This window comes from Adiantum capillus-veneris, chromosome 14, assembly GCF_014529385.1.
Source record: "Adiantum capillus-veneris isolate H3 chromosome 14, ASM1452938v2, whole genome shotgun sequence".
Classification (NCBI taxonomy): Eukaryota; Viridiplantae; Streptophyta; class Polypodiopsida; order Polypodiales; family Pteridaceae; genus Adiantum; species Adiantum capillus-veneris.
Window position 1 is genome coordinate 19,359,266 of NC_140944.1, and position 19,955 is coordinate 19,379,220.

The window sequence follows — 19,955 nt, forward strand, 5'->3', positions numbered from 1 at the left end:
AAACAATTCTAACATTCGCTTGATGGTTTAAGTTATGGTCTCATAGGTCATTTTGGCCGATCATTGAGGAGGGCAGAGCACATGGGAGGAGGATTTGTAGAGGGCTATAGTGTCACTTGCACACAAGACAGGCAGTTACAGTTACAGTTGGTCTTGGGTTCACTAAATGGACTCTCGCCTGGCCAGTGACACGTGGCAGAGACACGGGCGGCACAAGTGGTAGTCTAGTGGACACTGTGGGGGCCAGTTCACCATCACCACAACTCAGAGATAGACGTAGTTGGACTGTCAGGGATATTTTGCTAGTCATTGGTGGCTCTTTATGATTGTATATATGAGTAGTTGGTTCTAGTCGTCCTAGGCATATACTTTCTATGAGTCTAGAGTCTTGTGTCTTGTGTCTAGCACCGCACTTCAGCACTCTCCCTGCACAGTGGAGCCTCGACACCCCCATTGTACCTGTGAGTCATGGACTTGGAGCTGAGTGCATTGCCACACCGCCATAGCTCAAAGATAGACGTAGCTTAGCTGGACTGTCAGGGATATTTTGCTAGCCGTTGGTGGCTCTTTATGATTGTATATATTTGTAGTTGCTTCTAGTCATCATAGGCATACACTTCTATGAGTCTAGAGTCTTGTGTCTTGTGTCTACACATCGGCACTCTCCCTGCACCGTGGAGCCTCAACACCCCCATTGTACCTGTGAGTCCTGGGCTTGGAGCTGAGTACAGTGCCAGCGAGAGCTGTACTGGTTCCATGAGTTATTCAACTTCCATTGAGTTTTGAGTCTGTTGTGTCTTTGAGTTGCTTGTTCCATTGCTCTATTGTGTTTTCTTTCTGTTGGAGTGAGGTTTCACACATATTGCACTGAGGAGCACACACAGTAGAGAGCACGACACATTTTTCTTGCTACAAGTGCTCTCATTTTTTGGCACGCCCAGTGGGACCTCAACTGAAGTCTCACTCCACTGAGCATATATGGTCGAGGAGCTAGCTGGTTCAGCCCCTTGCCTCATCTAGTCTGCTGGTCTGGTCCATCTTGCTCTAGTCCACCTTCGCCCTCGACTAGCTTGGTCTAGTCCACCTTCCCTCTCCTCCAACTCAATCTAGTCCATCTTCACCTCATCCAGCTTGGTCTAGCTGGTCTAGTCTCTCGCCCTTGTCTAGGTGGAACTGGGACAGCCTACCCAACCTGACAGGCCAGAGGAGGACCGGCTTGAGTGGTTGGAAGCTACAAGGTCTATGCCTTGTTATGTGGTCTATATTCAATCTTTGCCTGAGGATACCCCATCTTCACATGTCCTTGCAGTAGCCAAGCCAAGTGTGCTACCTAGCCCAAAAGCAGGTGTCAAGGTCATGGCAGCTATTGACTCAGATGCTCCTACTGTCGAGGCCTATGAGCTTGGTGAGCCTATCAAGGACCACAGAAGAGGCAAGAAATCTCCTTTACAAGAGATCCCCCAACTCTCAACCTCCTCTATGCCTAACTCCCCGACCAAGGCAAAGCTCTCTTTTGTCTCTGATGAACTACCCTTCGACAAGTTTCTACAAGGATGGTTACAAGAAGAATATGTTGATTTCAATATTGATCAGACACCCGCTCATGATGTCTCAAAACTCCAAGAAGCGGCGACGTCTTCCTCCTCTAAGACAAATCCCGCAAATGCTCCCTCCTGAACCTGTCAAGGAAGTCAACCTCGGGGACCCTGACAACCCTCAACCCATTCTTTTAGCCACTTGGTTGTGGGATCACCCGATGCTGCTTGACCAGGTAGTTTCTTTTATGCACTCTTTCCAGGAAGTTTTTGCCTTGTCTTGCAAAGATTTGGAAAGGATCCCACTAGAACTAGGCATCCACACATCCCTCTGGTCGAGGGGGCTAAGCTAGTCAGAGGCCGTGCTTACAAGCTCAACCTCAAGTATGCAAAAGCTGTCAAACTAGAGCTAGAGAAAATGCAAGAAACAGGTATCTTTGTGCCCGTGGAGCACTCCAAGTGGCTATCACTCATGGTCTTAGTGCCCAAGAACCCATCAAATAAAATCCGTGTCTACGTCGACTACCACCCTCTGAACAAGGTGACAATCCCAGATAGCTTTCCAACACCTTTCACCAAACGTGTGCTCGAAGATGTGGCTCGGCACATATTTTAGAATTTCATGGATGGTTTAAGTGGCTACAACCAATTGGGCATTCATCCCAGAGTTACCGGGGAACGCCCCCTAGCCCCCGTTCCGGCGTTCCGGGGGGCAGTTCCCTTCCCGAACGTTCCGAAACGTCCCGGAACGTCTGACGTTCCGGGTGGCCAGTGCAAACCGGAACGGCCGTTCCGGAACGTTCCAGAATGCCCCTGGAAAGGCCAACGGCTACAAACAAATTTGGCAAAAAATTGAAAAAGTTGAAGTAAATGTTTGGGCTTCTTTTTGAAGTGTGCAAGGCCTCAAGGACTCATAAAATGCACCCCCCTCCCCCTTTCTCTCCACAAGCTAATCCTCAAGGCTCAAGCTCTCTCTCCCTCTCACACTCTCAAGATCTCTCCCTCTCAAGGCTCGAGGCTTCAAGCCTTCAAGCTCTCTTCCTCTCCCTCCCACTCTCTCAAATCTCTCTCTCTCTCTCTCTCTCTCTCTCTCTCTCTCTCTCTCTCTCTCTCTCATTCATCATCTAGTCATAGCAAGGTTGAATGGTCTTCAAAACGAGTTTTTTGTGAGTATTAGAGTCAAAGCACTCTAATACTCCTTGTATTTAAACACAAGGAGCTAAAAAATGCACTATTTGGGTGTTTCTTATACCTCCCGTTCCGCGCCGTTCCCGTTCCAGACCCCTAGCCGTTCCCCCGTTCCGCAAGGATCCCGTCGCCGTTCCCATTCCGCGTTCCGGGTAACTATGATTCATCCTGCGGACCAAATCAAGGTGACAATCCCGGATGGCTTTCCAACACCTTTCACCAACGTGTGCTCAAAGATGTGGCTCGGCACATATTTTAGAATTTCATGGATGGTTTAAGTGGCTACAATCAATTGGGCATTCATCCTCCTGTAGACCAAATCAAGACCGCATTCGTGACTCCAGGGGGTATTTTCATGTATACAAGAATGTCTTTTGGATTGAAAAACACCCCTCCTCCTTTCAATCGTACAGTCTACATCATCTTTTATCCTCTGATTACTAATCATTTCGAATTTTCATGGATGATTTTTTGACATCCTCCAGCACTCAATGTTCCACCCCAATGGAGAATTTGGAGGAGTATCTAGCACAACTCTATGCACTCTTCCTCAAGTGCCGGGAGGCACACCTTAAGCTCAATCTTAACAAATGCCACTTTTTGGTCACCAAGGTACACTTTTGGGTCATGTGGTGTCTGCTAAAGTAGTTTTCCCAAATTGGTCTCACTTTTCATGTACATATTACTGCTAGTCAATGTTGTTCTAACTCAGCCTAGCAAAGAGATCAACCTGGATCACCCCATTCATTATGCAAGTCACCTGCTCACTAAAGCCGAGTGCAACTACAACACAACAGAGAGGGAAGGTTTAGCTATTGTTTATGCCCTACAAAAATTCCGTCATTATTTATTGGGTGCACACTTCACAATAATTACTGATCATCATGCTTTACATTATCTACTGAATAAGCCATAAGTTGCAAGTTAGGTTTAGAGGTGGCTACTTCTCTTTCAGGACTTTGATTTTGAGATAGTTCTTTGCCCCGAAAAGCATCATCATGGCCGACCACCTCTCTCGGGTACAAACAAGTGAGGAAGCTGCACGGGTTGAGGATGACTTCCCTGATAGCGGTCTCTTCAAAGTAGAAACGACCTCCGAATGGTATGGCGATGTGTTGCATTTGTTGTCCACCGGCTTATATCCAAAGAATGCCTCTCCCTTGCTGAAAAGAAGAATACTGCTGAAATCTAGACCATTTACTCTCATTGGAGATCAGCTCTACAAGTCTGGACCAGATGGTGTGTTGCGGAGATGTGTCTCTCCCCCTGAAGTAGAGCACATTTTGGAAGATGCCCATAGTAATCCCACTGGGCCATTACACTGGTTACATCACAGCCCGAAAAATTATTCAAAGTGGTTTATGGTGGCCATATGTGTTTAGGGAGCAATTGCTCATGTGAAAGCTTCTGATGCAAAAGCTTGTGATGTCTGTCACCAAACCCAATAGGCAATCTAACCATCCTTCACAAGTTTCAATGGCATGTTTTCCGTTTGAAAGATGGGGTTTAGATTTTGTTTGTCCAATTTCTCCCCCGGCTCAACCACAGTATTTTCTAATAGCTACAGATTATGCCACCAAATGGACAAAGGTACTTGCTACCACCGATTGCACATGTAACATGATGGCAAAGTTCTTATGTGAGAATATATGTTGCAGGTTCGAGTGTCCCCTTGAGATCACAAGTGATCGAGGCAGTCACTTTGTCCACGAGTTGATCTCGACACTGCTTACAAACTATAAGGTCTTCCATCGCAAGTCTTGCTCACACTACCCCAGAGCCAATGGGCAAGTAGAGAGCACTATAAAATTCCTCCAAAAAGCGTGTTATTTGCATCCAACTTCCTCAGCTCAGGCAATCCTGGGCACCCTCTGGGCATATCGCACTTCATACAAAGCAACAACCAACCACACCTCTTTCAACTGGATGTCGTCTTAGAAGCCATTGCTCCTTTCTAATTCAACTATGGATCAACTAGGGTGGGCAGCCTTCGTGTCGCAGTTGTATTGTCTGTGCCCATCTCTCTCGATTGTCCATGCTGGAAGAGACCAGAGTGTTAGCTTCAAACGTCCTCCAAACAAAGCAACTTCATCTCGCAAAGCATGGCATGATCGTCATCTTCGCAAACCCAAAATAGTGCAAGTCTCCTTGGTGTTCTCTATCAAGCGCGCTACCAAAAAATAGCAAAGAAGCTAGTCCTCCCCTGGCAAGGGCCATACACGGTGCAAGAAATTTTACCACAAGGAGCGGTGCAATTCACCACTCTAGATAGTATTCCTCTAACGCTTGTAAATGGATCCAGAGTAAAGTGCCATTATCACTTGAATTGAAGAATACGTCAAGCTATTATCCTCCCCAGATAGAACTTTAAACAGCAGCATCCCCTATTCTCCCGGTTCAATTTGTTCTCCACCAGTTAATCCATGTGTCCCTCTTCCTCTGTCGTCACCAAGCATTCTTCTCCTCACCACGCCTTCATCTCTGATCATCTATAACCAGTGTTATCATTTATGAGTTCTTGTATTCCCCTGACTCATCTTGTTGATAGTGCAAATCCATTTTCTGAGCCTATCAGATTTTCATTGCTCTGTTGATAATTTAAGCTGGTTTTCTGAGCTCTTTTTAGTATTTATCTTTCGCTTTTCATGTTCAATCTTTCTTAAACCTCGGAATTCAATCTCTAACTTTGGCAAACTACACAAACTTCCTCTTTCATGTGTCTTATCTACTCACTCATACTAGCTTTTTTATTCTCCATACATTCATCCACCATCGCATTCTCCATTTAAAATTCCATTCTGTTGCTCAACTCTGCACACCACAGTTTAGTCTACCCTCCCCCATGAGATAACAATAGCCTATTTCGAATTGTCAACAGAGTAAAGCATAGATTTTGCAAAGATTGGCTTGTAGAACTTCCAATAAACCAATGGTTGAACGGCTTGCAAATCCTCCTGTCTCAAATCTGCATGAGGAGTTTCTCAAGCCTGTTTCTTTCAAATCTTGAAAATGTCAGCTTAGGCTTCATCCACCAAATGCTATCTGTGAACTTTTCAAAAGAACACTACAAAGTTTTGGAGTACCTTGTGAGCGCAAAAGATCTACAAGATGCCAGAATTTAATGTTATTCTGCTTGAGCATCATTGTGCCGATTTTCTCTCTCTAGAAAACGAGGCAATATCTACCATCTCTAGCTTTATTATACCCACCCCTAACTTTTATTTTCCCTCGCCCGTACCCCCCACCCCTATCCACCTCTCTCTCTCTCTCTCTCTCTCTCTCTCTCTCTCTCTCTCTCTCTCTCTCTCTCTCTCTCTCTCTCTCTAGCACGACACCCAGAATGTCGATCAGGATAGGCTTCATGCTACTGTTATATTGTATCATGGTGACACTTATCCCCACTTTGTACCTTTATGGTGATACCATTGCTCAGCCTACCAGCCACCCATAGGAGTCGGTAGCACTCCTATCAGTTCTTTGTTTGTAGTTTTCTTGTTTGTACCCAGACTTGGTACTAGACTCATCATTGTAATCAGTTGGTCTCATAGGTCATTTTGGCCTCTTGTAGACGTTAATATATCATTTCATTTCATTTCTCTGTGTGTGTGTGTGTGTGTGTGTGTGTGTGTGTACTATGAGATACGAGGCCGCTTCCACTGTCTGTTCAGAGAAGATTTTGGACCATTTTCTAGAGTCATGAGATATAAGGATCAGAGATGTCTTGGATTGTTTCTACTAGAGCTGCGCAGACATAGAGAGAGCTTGCTGAGGACATCGGGGGGGGGGGGGGGGGGGGGAGCCAGTCTCAGAGACAAATCACAAACTTCTTTACACTAGCCAGACGAGAGCCAGAGGAGCAGTCATCACAACAGATCTTAGACTCGACATGCGAGATGCCCAGTCAGAGTATTGACCATGGAGGATATTGATGAGATTCAACAGCGACCATTGAGGGATCTCATCTAAGCCACCTACCTCTGCTGATCAGCATTTCATTTGTATCACTAGTGATCTGTATCCCTCTTGGTATCAGCCTTGTATCAGCTTACATTATATCAGCCCTCACCCCACCACCCCTCCCTCCCCTATTTCACTTCAGTTTTAGTTTTTCAGTTCTTTGTACTTTTTGTACTCAAACATTGCATCAAATTCACCGATTGTAACTTTTTGGTCTCATAGGTCATTCTGGCCTTTTGAAGACGTTAATAAAACATTTCATTTCTCCTACCTACACCATCCCCTCGCCCCTATCGAGCGTGTCCCATATCTCTATCCAGCTTTTCCTACATCTCTCCAGACTTGCCAACCTTACCGGTTCTCACTGAATTTCAAAGCACATCCGGTACAGGATTTCGAAGCATGACAGAAGGACTACACAATTCCTAAAGCTCTCCATGTATGCAAATATGGGGTTTTGACAGCATCTGAGAGTGTTGCATGTAATCTTTTGTGGTCTTGTGCGCGGGTCTGTGTCCATATGGCAGGAAACAGTAGACAGTCACGCAAGGAAGCCTTGAGGAAGAGGTCTGCCCCTGCTAAAAGGCAAATTAGTTCTGGAGATAAGAAGAATCCAACCACAGTAGCCATGGCGTTACAGACATGACCTCGAGTGCCCCTAATGACGAAAGTTACAGGGCTTCTACACAGGATTTGGATTCGGATTCGAGCTCAAGAATAGGCAGCTCTAGCACACAAGAAGAAGATCCCTAAGGTCAAAAGAAGAGCAATACTTAGTTAGTGAGCCATGAGATCAGCAGGCGTGCAAAAACCAAAAGCAAGGCAAAGTTCTCCCTAAATTTTCACTGGTTGCCACCTAGTCCATCTCTTCGCGACGTCCTCTCCCACGATCATCTGCGGAAACTGGGTTTAACAACGTTGGCTGATGCTGCTACCTGATGATGTACCTGATGCTGATCTACATGATGATGTACCTGTGGGTATGGTCATGAGCTTCTAAATGTCTTTCCGAAAGTATGATGCCACACTCTTATTGCGACACGAATTGGTCATGTGTGGGGATGACAAGCTTCCCCTCTTTGAAGCCGGCTACATGTACATACTCGTAGCTCTCCAAGGATGCTACAATACAAGCATGCGAAGACTTGTTTCTGTCGAATCACCCAAACGACAAAAGGAACAAAGCCCTTTTGGTAGTTTTCAAATATTATTTTCTCGCCAGTGATGCCAAAGGGCCGAAAGAAGATGTGATGTCCCCACTACCTTTCCATAGTGTGATGGTCTCTACTACTTGATCAACACTTTGCCCTGTGGGTTTCACCGGACGTTGTACACACCACTGTGGGTTTCACCAGACACTGTACACACCACTGCAGTCGAGGGCAAAGAGATTTAGGGCACAAGTACAGTCTACTCAATCAAGCTTCCAATGCTTTGCAGCCCCTATGTTGGCATGGGTCATCAATATCCATGTCAACCCTGTAGACGTGGATGAGGGATCCTAACGGCCCACTCCAAAAACAAATTGAAAGTCTCTTGAAAATACTCAGAATCATCCGAAGAGAAAGAAAAGGGCCAAGGTAGTCAAGGACACTGCAGACTCTCTGCTACCCTTGCCGTACTCAAAGAGCCAAATGAGGGTGACACATTACACGACGGTCTCCTTCTACATACACCCTTGGTTCCACTGTGCTGATGGTCAGTTCTACCATTCCTGACCCACCTCTTCCTGTTACATTTGCAGCCTCTCCCTCACATACACCTCTACCTACAACTCTTGTCTTCACTCCTGCCACAGCTACTACTTCCAACACACCACCTATAGTTATCTCATCATCTCTCCCTATCTCAAATTCACCCACTGAGCATGTTCCTAACTCACCTGCAATACCCCTTGAGAGCCCTACACCCACATGCACTACTGCTGGAATTTTGATTGTGGCAGACTCTACTTCGGTGTTCCGGCTATCTTGCAGAATTTAAAGAATGCTATCGGTACCATTGAGCTTGGACAAGAGCGGTTGGATGCTACTGACCAACGCCACTCAGCCACATATGTCGTCATGGAGGGATCTCTTTGTGTCGTCGAGAGCGGACAGAGATGCTACAATCTTTGCTTTGCGCCAGGACTTGAGAGTGAAATCCCAAATCATTGACGACCTAAAAGCTTAAGTTTGAGGATTTCAAGAGATGTTATTACAAGGAGATATGGAGGCTCAGCAGCCCAACACTAGAGATTACCATGCCCAAGATGCTATGGGATATAGGTGGTCCAACGAGACCGATACAGACTCCTATGGGTTATGGACAGCCAGGTCCTTCTACACAATTTGTGGGAGGTGCTCAGTCTCAACAGTTTTGACTGACATAAAGAGTTCCTTGTGAGGGATTTGTTGGCGCACATCGCCATGGTTGTCACCCGACAGTCTCAGTACTATACAAGACAAGTGCTTCCATTCCCTACTCAACAAGTGGTTGCTCCTTTTACAGAGAGCCACTTTGTGGAGAGCAAGGTGCAACCATCTTTGATCAAGCAGACTCCTATGATCGATCTTATTTATCACCTCCAGAGGCAGACTCTTTGTCACAAACTGCTGACGTGTCCGGCAACTCAAGAACGGAGCCAACTTGCAGATCCAGGCTTAGAGGCCTAAACCCTAAGCGAAGAAGCTGGAGTAGTAAAAGAAGTTTTACCGACTTACAAAGTCTTGTCGAGTGGCCTATTTTTAAAGAAGGGTTCTCACCAACTTATGGGTGAAGGGGATCGGAGAGCACCACAGACGGAGAGTGAGAGAGAGAAGGAGACACACGACACACAGATATGGATGGGGAGACTCAAAGAGTGAGCAGCCCCTTATACACTTATGCTATGTATAAGGTATACAAGTCAATGGGCGCCCAGACTCTGGGCGGCCAGGCAAGGCACAGGCGCCTATACCCCAGTCTACGGACACACAGATATGGGTGGAGAGACTCAAAGAGTGAGCAGCCCCCTATACACTTATGCTATGTATAAGGTATACAAGTCAGTGGGCGCCTAAACTCTGGGCGGCCAGGCAAGGCACAAGCGCCTATACCCCAACAACCTCCCACTTAAAGGCGACTGTGCCTTTAAGCAAGGGAACTTAGTCTAAAGACTACAAAAGGCGAGAGAAAATCGCTCTCAACCGATGCCCACTCGCTAGCTATGATCGTGTGCATCCGGCTGTCCTGCTCCCGTGTAAGTCCATACACCACCAGACGTACCGCACACGTACTGCAAGTATCTACGCAATACCTGCATATCTCCCTCGTGCACGATGCCATCATCAATCAACAAACGACTGACAACCCCAACTGCAAATGCTCCAACTGCAGCTGGGATATCCGGTCTCAAGATCAACATCTCATACATGAGACCACCGAATGCCGATGCAATGCTAGCGGGCCCTGCTAGCTCTACGAAGCTTGCATCAACATACATATCCCTGGCAATAGGCATCTCTGACTGACAAGGCGTGTCAGCCACATGCATCTCCTGACTGTCCGCAAAAGACGCATCAACCTGTCGTGCAACCTCACAGCAAACCAGCTGCTCTAGGTGTCTGCTGGAAGACATATCCTGCACAACTATATCCCCATGCTCACTGTCGAGCATAGAAAGGAATGACTGTATAATCGCTGACATCTCAGCCTCCTCTGCAATCATCCACTACAAACATGACCAGTCAATCTGTTGTGACTCACTAGAGCTCTCATGCTCTAACTCCTTATGTATAGACTCTTGCACAACGTCCTCCTGTCGTGACTCACTAGAGCAAGACCGCTCTACCTGTCTATCCTGCATAGAAGTATCTCGCACAACTGACTCTCTGCTTTGCTCAGTCACTAGCAAAGCATGCATGTCTGACTCTGTCACCTCTCTGTGTGACTGCTCAAGTCGTGCCCCAACTGTGTGCACAACGAGCTCACTACTCTGCACTCCATGCAAAGCACCCTGCAACCCATGAGCAAAAGAGAGTGTCCGGGTCTCTCGCTCTCTGCATGGCTGTAACAAGATTGAGACTTGACCATCTCACACCAGTAGTACGTGCAATGGGTACCATGTGTCAACTCTAGCACCTCTCGCAATCACCAGCGAACCCAAATGCAATGCAAAAGATCGTTCAAACAGCGATACCCCACATCCACTATCTCGTAACAGTCTGACTGAGATCAAATCCCGTCTTAGATCTGGCACATAACGCACATGACGCAGGGTAAATCTCATACCACTGGGCAAGGACAAACATACGTCTCCTGCACCCTCAATGTCATACACAACACCATCAGCCATGTGCACACAACCAAGTCTCCCACTAGAAAACGTGCTAAACCACTCACGATGCGACGTGACATGGAATGTAGCATCTGAATCTAGTAACCACTGTGAAGACCATGTGCAATCCGATATGCAATCCATAGACATAAGATCTTCTGAAGACAAGCTAGATGTAAATGTAACATCGCCGTCACAAGCATACTCAGTAACCACCGTACTGATCTCACTAGTATCTGTCATGCCCAAATCTGCATCACGCATCTGTCGCCTCCGTTGTCTCAAACGCCTAAAACATCGACGCCTAATGTGCCCTCTATGTCCACAATGCCAACATGTCAAGTCTCTATGCCGTCGAGACTTGCGTGTGGGACCAATCTCTCCCATGGACATAGAAGTGGGACTAGACTCCCCTGTAGACATGGATGTCGCGTACATAGCATGTAAACTCTGCCATAAAGCATGAGTTGTAGTCTCCCTCGAGACCTGCCAGTAAACAGACTCAACCAGATGCAAACAAATCGTAGACATGGCTAACTCATCAAGATCCTGCCAATCATCATCACGCATAGACTTGGGCTTCGCCGATAAACCACGCAAGGGTTTATCCTGCCCCAAATCCGCCAATGCAACAAGCATATGCTCCTTCCAAGCAACAAAATCTGCACCATCAAACTGTGTCAGACCATAACGCTGGAAGTCAAATGAAAAATCAACCATAATGCTCGCAAAAGAGCAACCAACAATCAATAGCAAATGTCAACCAAATCAGCCCTAAAGTGGCTCGAATCGCATCAACAAAAGTCTGCAAATATGGATGTAAAATATGGCTGCAAATCAACCCCAAAACAGCCCCAAAATTCAGCTCTTAAACAGCTGCATAAACAAGTCACAAACGTGTCCCAGATCAGCCTACAACTGAGCCATACATGGACACCTGCAAAGAGGAAACAATGGCTGAAAATTCAAGGCCCAAATAAGCCCTCAAACCTGCCTGTAAACTTGTAAACCTGCAGTAGCTGAAACCTGCTGAAAAACCTCAAGCCATTAGTGCTCGAATCCGGCTACCTAGCTCGTAGCCACACAAGCATACATCACAACATTCACTCTTGTGAGTGTCAAGATAATTGTACGCCTGTCAAACCGTGAGCTAATCACCAAGCCCACACTGTGCGGTATCGATGCATACACGCACAAATCTCCCACCTGCAGAGAACACCGCATGCAAATGCTGAGTGCAACCCGCAATCTCTACCTAGATCGCATAAATGATGCGCATAAAACTCCTGGGAAAATTTCGCTAAAGTTTCGTAAGTAAAACGGCCACAAAACCAGTAACCAAACTGACTGCACGCTCAAAACCATGAGCAACCAAAGCGCATCAAACCGCACTCCAAATGCATGCACCAATCTCCACACTTTGCATACATCATTGCAAACACCTGCAAATCTAGTACACAAATATCTGCTCTACCTGTGACTGCCAAAAAACATATTCGAGACATACATTGCCGAGCTCAAAATGCAATCACATTAGTCTCCCTGAGCATCAAACCACATAAGGCATACATCGTATCCTCCCACCTGTGAGGAAACTTGCAGCAAATATCACTCTCACATCTGACAGCAAACCATGTGTGGAATCCTCGACACACAATAAACAACTGCTGCTGCAGAAAATTCAGCGTTCAGAATTTTAAAATTCTGATATGACGAGCGCGTCCGGAGCATGCCAAAACCCCAAGGTAGACTCTTGGATCACATGTATCCGAGTCCGGGTGTGAAACCTATGCCAAAAAACGTTGTTTTCGGCCCAAAAACACAGCAAAAACTTGCTGCTGCTGCAGAAATTTCAGAGGTCAAAATCAGCTCAAATAAACATCGCCATTGCGTCCGGAGCGTGCCAAAACCCCAGGTTACACCTTAACCTTGCATAAATCGCATTCCGTATGCAAAAGCTATACAAAAAACACTGTTTTTGGGGCCCGAAAAATGACCTGCGGAAATGAAAATCTTCATTTTTCCTGCAAGTATGGCTGCAAATAACCATACACACTTGCAATACACTCTTCATTTTTCCTGCAAGTATGGCTGCAAATAACCATACACACTTGCAATACACTCTTCCCTCAAGCTTGCGAATGCCCCTCAAGCTTCCATGAGCACAGATCTGGTGGTTGCTCACCGATCTCAAGCTTCCACCGAAAGCGAGCTCACCATAGCCAAAAGCTCACTCCTCTATAGCACTCCATCTGTTGCGAAGCCAAAGCTCTGATACCAATTGAAGGGGATCAGAGAGCACCACAGACGGAGAGTGAGAGAGAGAAGGAGACACACGACACACAGATATGGGTGGGGAGACTCAAAGAGTGAGCAACCCCCTATACACTTATGCTATGTATAAGGTATACAAGTCAGTGGGCGCCCATACCCCAACAATGGGACCCCGTCCAATGGGGCCCAACTGACATAAAGGCATTTAAATAAAGTTAGACCCTCACACACACACAAAAAAAGTGTAAAAACTAATGACGTTGCAGACAGTACAGGCGCCCGAATTTTGCGCTGACATGCTGATGTGGCAACCTGTATGCATTTCCAAATTTCACGTTGACCTAATGATGTGGCAGCTGTACGGATTTCCGCAAAACGTGCTGACAGCTTTTGGCCACCCGCTTTTGGACCATATGCTTTTGAGTTTGAATGCTTTTCATATAACTGCTTTTCAAGGCCAAGGGCCTTTGAATATGTGTAGAGGGCTCAATCTCTGGCTTGCTTCAATGTGAAGGTGCAGGGATTGCAGTACCGGCATTGTACTTAATTGAAGCGATATAAAGAAATACCGAAAGGGGCGCCAACGTTTGGGGTTAGTGCTCTCTGAACGGGATCCGAGAGCACCACAGACGGAGAGTGAGAGAGAGAAGGAGCCACACGACACACAGATATGGGTGGGGAGACTCAAAGAGTGAGCAGCCCCCTATACACTTATGCTATGTATAAGGTATACAAGTCAGTGGGCGCCCAGACTCTGGGCGGCCGGGCAAGGAACAGGCGCCTATACCCCAACAACCTCCCACTTATAGGCGACTATGCCTTTAAGCAAGAGAACCTAGTCTAAAGACTGCAAAAGGCGAGAGAAAATCGCTCTCAACTGATGCCCACTGGCTAGCTGTGATCGTGTGCATCCGGCTGTCATGCTCCCAAGTAAGTCCGTACACCACCAGACGTACCGCACACGTACTGCAAGTATGTACGCAATACCTACATATCTCCCTCGTGCACTATGCCATCATCAGTCAACAAACGACTGACAACCCCAACTGCAAATGCTTCCACTGCAGCTGCGATATCTGGTCTCAAGATCGGCATCTCATACATGAGACCACCAAATGCCGATGCAATGCTAGCGGGCCCTGCTAGCTCTACGGAGCATGCATCAACATATATATCCCTGGCAATAGGCATCTCTGACTGACAAGGCACGTCAGCCACATTCATCTCCTGACGGTCTACAAAAGACGCATCAACCTGTCGTGCAACCTCACAGCAAACCAGCTGCTCTAGGTGCCTGCTAGAAGACATATCCTGCACAACTATATCCCCATGCTCACTGTCGAGCATAGAAAGGAATGACTGCATAATCGCTGACATCTCAGTCTCCTCTGCAATCATCCACTACAAACATGACCACTCAATCTGCTGTGACTCACTAGAGCTCTCATGCTCTAACTCCGTATGCATAGACTCTTGCACAACGTCCTCTTGTCGTGACTCACTAGAGCAAGACCGCTTTACCTGTCTATCCTGCATAGAAGTATCTCGCACAACTGACTCTCTGCTTTGCTCAGTCACTAACAAAGCATGCATGTCTAACTCTATCACCTCTCTGTGTGACTGCTCAAGTCGTGCCCCAACTGTGTGCACAACGAGCTCACTACTCTGCACTCCATGCAAAGCACCCTGCAACCCATGAGCAAAAGAGAGTGTCCGGGTCTCTCGCTCTCTATATGGCTGTAACAAGATTGAGACTCGACCATCTCGCACCAGTACTACATGCAATGGGTACCATGTGCCAACTCTAGCACCTCTCGCAATCACCAGCGAACCCAAATGCAACGCAAAAGATCGCTCAAGCAACGATACTCGACATCCACTATCCCGTAACTGTCTGACTGAGATCAAATCCCGTCTCAGATCTGGCACATAACGCACATGACGCAGGGTAAATCTCATACCACTCGGCAAGGACAAACATACGTCTCCTGCACCCTCAATGTCATACACAACACCATCAGCCATGTGCACACAACCAAGTCTCCCACTAGAAAACGTGCTAAACCACTCACGATGCGACGTGACATGGAATGTAGCATCTGAATCTAGTAACCACTGTGAAGACAATGTGCAATCCGATATGCAATCCGTAGACATAAGATCGTCTGAAGACAAGCTAGATGTAAATGTGACATCCCCGTCACAAGCATACTCAGTAACCACCGTACTGATCTCACTAGCATCTGTCATGCCCAAATCTGCATCACGCATCTGTCGCCTCCGTTGTCTCAAACGCCTAAAACATCGACGCCTAATGTGCCCTCTATGTCCACAATGCCAACATGTCAAGTCTCTATGCCGTCGAGACTTGCGTGTGGGACCAATCTCTCCGATGGACATAGAAGTGGGACTAGACTCCCCTGTAGACATGGATGTCGCGTACATAGCATGTAAACACTGCCATAAAGCATGAGTTGTAGTCTCCCTCGAGACCTGCCAGTAAACAGACTCAACCAGATGCAAACAAATCGTAGACATGGCTAACTCATCAAGATCCTACCAATCATCATCACGCATAGACTTGGGCTTCGCCGATAAACCACGCAAGGGTTTATCCTGCCCCATATCCGCCAATGCAACAAGCATATGCTCCTTCCAAGCAACAAAATCTGCACCATCAAACTGTGTCAGACCATAACGCTGGAAGTCAAATGAAAAATCAGGCATAATGCTCGCAAAAGAGCAACGAACAATGAGTAGCAAATGTCAACCAAATCAGCCCTAAACTGGCTCGAATCGCATCAACAAAAGTCTACAAATATGGCTCAAAATCTGATGCAAAATTGCACCAATTACCGTGCAAAACTTTGCACAAAATCACAAGTCAATATGACTCGAATCCGGCTACCTAGCTCGTAGCCACACAAGCATACATCACAATATTCACTCCTATGAGTGTGCCAAGATAACTGTACGCCTGTCAAATCGTGAGCTAATCACCAAGCCCACACTGTGCGGTATCGATGCATACACACGCACAAATCTCCCACCTGCAGAGAACACCGCACGCAAATGCTGAGTGCAACCCGCAATCTCTACCTAGATCGCATAACTGATGCGCATAAAACTCCTGGCAAAATTTCGCGAGAGTTTCGACGCACAATGGCTATCAACACAAAATAACCATTGTCCTGCAAGCTCAATACAATGAGCAATCAATGCGCATCAAACTACACTCAACATACATGCATAATCTCTGCAAACCTGTGTCCAACAAATGCTCACAAAGAGTACCACAGGTGACCATACATGTCATGCACAACCAACCTCTGCACTTGCTCACAAGATCTACTGCTCACCACATAAGCATACATAGAGCATTACCCGCTCAAAGACCATGTATGCAAGCCACAACGCTGCAGAAGAACCACTCAACTGCAACTGGCAACACCTGTGGGAGTACTAGACTCAACCTGTACCTGGGAGTCAAACCCGATCTTGTAACACCTCATATATGTCTGCTACCTGCAGTGTACACGGGTAAGCTGTCTGCAGCAAAGAAAACATCAGAGCCCAAAACTGTCCTGAAAAACAGTCTCTTTGTTTTTAATTTCAGACCCACCTGCACTCCGAGACAAAAAACGATTCCTTCTACAAAGTCGTAGAGCTTGAAGCCAGCTCCGTTTTGAACCAAAAAGTTTTGGAATTGGAGCTGTGTAGCCCAAGTTATGAGCAAAACAGTGGACTGCTGTCAAACTGTCAAAAACTGAACGACTTTCTTCTGTGCTTTTTTGAGCTCATAGAAAGGCTCAAACTCACTTCCCACCTCGATGCGTGAGCTGAATGCATCAATCTCACAATGCTTCCATGTCTATGGAACCTCCAAGCTCCAATCTGTCGCCGATATAGCCGTTGCAAAGCTTGCCGAGAAGAGGCAAAATGCTGTACACAGTGGGCTGATCTGTAGAGGAACTGTGGACTGATCTGTGAGCACTAGGAAGCTCCTGAGAGCTCTCCTGCAAGCCTCTGTATGGCTGCCCACAAGCCTCCTCTATTTCTTTGCTCAGATCTGTGACCTCTCCGCCATAGCCGACGAGTTCATCGCGAAGCCGTCCCTCTACGTTCTCACACCTGTCGCTCTGATACCAATTGAAGGGGATCGGAGAGCACCACAGACGGAGAGTGAGAGAGAGAAGGAGACACACGACACACAGATATGGGTGGGGAGACTCAAGAGTGAGCAGCCCCCTATACACTTATGCTATGTATAAGGTATACAAGTCAGTGAACGCCCAGACTCTGAGCGGCCGGGCAAGGCACAGGCGCCTATACCCCAACACTCTCTTGGGGTGAGATTCCACCACTCCCCATCTCGTGTGTCGTGCACTCTCCATCTCTTTCAGTTCAATTGTTATTTGAAGTGTTGAAAGTCTATTCTTTTCCCTTGGCACGTGGTGCCCATCCCATAATAGTGGTATCAGAGCTTCAAGCACGTGCTTTTCTCAAAGCATACCAATCCTACCGAAGAGGAGATAGAGCACTTGGACACTTTGGAACTTGTTATTGAAGAATTTTTGTGTCCCGTAGCAACTCCCACCCTTACTTCATCGCGCATTGGGCGCGCTCCCGTCTTCATCGCTCTGTCTTACAGGGCATAAGCCATAAAGATCACTTGCAAAGAAGGATCAAAAATTCTTTTCAACCCATTGTTTTTTTCTCAGAGGCAGTGCCATGCAGTGGTGGATGTTTATAGCTACCAAGCCGTACACTCCAAGGACTTGGCAAGCTTTCAAGAAAATTTTTGCCGAAGTTACATGCCTTTAGACATCTTCCTTCAGATTGCAACTTCTGGCAGAGTGGGGTATCTTGAAATGCTTGCCACAACAACCCTAGGAGATTAAAACTTGAAATTCCTCGACGTCTCTCAACAGGTCTCTTCTCGAGCTGATAACCTTGGAGGTCGAGTGTGATTGCTATGTCTTGGGACTACCATCACCGCCACAGGAACACTGTTGTCCAAGAGCTTATGGACCATGGTGCGGTCGGCTACAACCTATGAACAAATCTAACCCTAATCTTGATGCAGGTTTCAGGATGGAAAGCCAATTGTCTTTTCGAGCTCGACTGATTTCGAAATTGCTTTTTAAGTTTGAATTCTGTTTGGGATTTGTTTGAAATGGATGGTATCTGTTTTGAACCTGTCTTGGTGCCGATTTGAATTGTTTGACTCTCATTTAATACCGGTTTCAATGATTTGTGGTTTTTACTCCCGGGTGGACTAGTGAGAAATGATGTTTGAGATTGCTTGTTCATACTCATGGCCCGGACCCTTGTGGTTATTTGCGGGGAGAGTATTGAATGTTTAAAAAGTGTTGTTTTTACTCATGGCCTGGACCCTTGTGGTTATTTGCGGGGGGGAGTACTGAATGTTTGAAAAGTGTTGTTACTCATGGCCTAGACCTGGATGGTTATTTACGGGGGGAGTATTAAGAAGTTTGAGTAGTGGTTACTCTCAGCACCTCCAAACAACACAGGCTGCGGTCTGGGTGGTGTTTGGTTGTAAAAGACCTCTATATTTCATGGCCCGGACCTTTTTAGGTTATTTGCGAGAGGAGTGACGAGAAAGTCATTGAACAACTCATGGCTCGGACCAAGATGGTCATTTGCGGGGGGAGTGTTCATCTACGGCTTTATGTTTCTATGTCTTGTAACATGCATATGTGAGCATTTGTGTTGCATTGTGGTGTGCCAACCACTGAATATTCCTTATTGGATGAGATACTTTTGGGAACCAACGACCTAGGATATCAAGAGTTCAGATCTAGAATGATACTCCTTATTGAATGAGATACTTCTAGGAAACCAACGACCTCGGATATCAAGAGTTCCGATCTCGAATGAGACTCCTTATTGGATGAGATACTTCCGGGAAACCGACGACCCAAGAAATCAAGAGCTCCGATTTGGAATGAGAAAATTGATTGTCCTTCGGAATGTCCCTCGGAAATTTTTGAGGTAGCTTGAGTTGTTTTGCACATATGCTATAATCGCAGACAATTACTTTCTTTCAAGAAGGGGGATGTCACAAACTGCTGACGAGTCCAGCCACTGAAGAACGGAGCCAACCTGTAGATCCCAGCTCGGAGGCCTAAACCCTAAGTGAAGAAGCTGGAGCAGTAAAAGAAGTTTTAACGACTTAAAAAGTCTTGCCGAGTGGCCTATTTTAAAGAAGAGTTCCCACCAACTTATGGGACCCAAGTGACATAAAGGCATTAAAATAAAGTTCGACCCTCACACACACACACACACAAAAATAGCATAAAAACTGATGACGCGGCAGACAGTACAGACGCACGGATTTTGCGTTGACATGCTGACGTGGCAGCCTGTACGGATTTCCAAATTTCACGTTGAACTAATGACGTGGCAGTTGTACGGATTTCCGCAAAACGCGCTGACAACTTTTGGCCACCCGCTTTTGGACCATATGCTTTTGCGTTTGAATGCTTTTCATGTAACTGCTTTTCAAGGCCAAGGGCCTTTAAATATGTGCAAAGGGCTCAGGGGGGGCTCACAATCTGGCATGCTTCAATGTGAAGGTGCAGGGATTGTAGTACCAGCATTGTACTCGGTTGAAGCAATATAAAGGAATACCGAAAAGGGCGCCAACGTTTGGGGCCAGTGCTCTCTTGGGGTGGAATTCC

The 19,955-nt window shown here is 46.5% G+C and overlaps 1 protein-coding gene across 7 annotated transcripts in view; it reads right to left on the reverse strand.

Moving 5' to 3' along the window:
* LOC147442031 (uncharacterized) overlaps positions 1-19,955 on the reverse strand; it is a 196,605-nt gene that overhangs the window by 139,495 nt on the left and 37,155 nt on the right. The gene's annotated exons all lie outside the window — the stretch shown is intronic.